General features: G+C 35.1%; 1 long non-coding RNA gene across 1 annotated transcript; it reads right to left on the bottom strand.

Moving 5' to 3' along the window:
- Positions 1–6: 6 nt before the first annotated feature.
- On the bottom strand, positions 7–1,274 carry LOC111385712. Its single transcript, XR_002701094.1, has 4 exons — positions 1,235–1,274; positions 1,034–1,149; positions 837–950; positions 7–511 (listed from the first exon to the last, which is right to left on the bottom strand). It is a non-coding gene; the product is annotated as an uncharacterized LOC111385712 (long non-coding RNA).

Below are 1,274 nucleotides of genomic sequence, written 5' to 3'. Positions count from 1 at the left end.
GGAACTTTGAATTGTTCGAGTCCCCCAAAATCTACCAGTGACAGAGACTAAATAGTTGCTCTACCTACCAAGTTAACCAGTATCAATGTCAAACAATGCTTCTTCTTTGAACTGTAATATGCCATGTTAAGAAATAAAAAACATAGAAGAAATACATTTACAGAACATGGCAGCTGAACAGAGGCATCATTGACAATTTAGGGTCAGTCGTTAACTTGTCTAAATTGTAAATCCTATTTTTGTGTCAAAATTAAAACCAAAAGAGAGCCTAAAATATCCAAACAGCAAGTTATTCCGAATTGGCTCTGTTCAGCAGCCCAAGAATGACCCTTTATCAAATTGCATCGGGATTCTTGTCTCTGGTGCATGTAATATGACAGTCCAAAACTAAAGTAAATTTATATTTTAAAATAGACAACAGAAGATATTATTTCTGCAAAGGAGAAGAAGATGGAATTACCATTCTCAGTGTTGCAATAAAATGTACTCCCATATCTAGTATGAAACCACCCTACAAAAAATGGAAAAATTTCAGTATATGACCATGAAAGTTGTTGGTTCAGCCAATATAATTGGAGAAAAAAAGAATTTAGGAAATGATACAAATAAATCATATAATAGTTCAGATGCACCATACTAGCAACCAATACAAGTTATAGGAGTAAAACTGCACAATGGCCTTGACTCACATATGTCAACAGTATCGGACAACCTAACTATAAAAATGGAATGCAATTGATATACACGTGCAAACATTTTCAGTTTTCTAATAGATCCTTTCGGTTTGTAAATATCAACCTAAATTGTTCAAATTTAATGAAATTTGTTATACTCACAGCAAAGTTATGTCTCCAAGAAGTGGAGAAGTAAGGACTTGAGCTATTCATTGGTACTTCAACAATTATCTGAAAATTCACCATATCTCCAATTTCGGCCATTAGTTTTGTGCCCTGTGAAGTCGACAATTATCTCTTTAACAAGCCATCCACCAAAGGAGTAAATCAAGCAACCCAAAACTAGAAGCATTTAGTACCTCCACAAAAGCAGGTTCAAAACGATAGTTCTCGGCAACTGCCCAAATTGGCTTGAAAGGCAAGGTGGTGCTTAAAGAACTATAGAATGACAATGCAGTTTCCACCTCACTAAGTGCTGCATATATCACCCATTACTTTCGGTTATTATATACAAAACTTTAGGAATGCACATAAATAGAAATTATAGCTATAGTACTTACAAGCTGCTGCCGGTTTCTCTTCGGAAGCCGAAATAGCCAA

Source organism: Olea europaea, unplaced genomic scaffold (assembly GCF_002742605.1).
Source record: "Olea europaea var. sylvestris unplaced genomic scaffold, O_europaea_v1 scaffold32570, whole genome shotgun sequence".
NCBI lineage: Eukaryota > Viridiplantae > Streptophyta > Magnoliopsida > Lamiales > Oleaceae > Olea > Olea europaea.
This window is presented reverse-complemented; position numbering and strand designations above follow the sequence as displayed.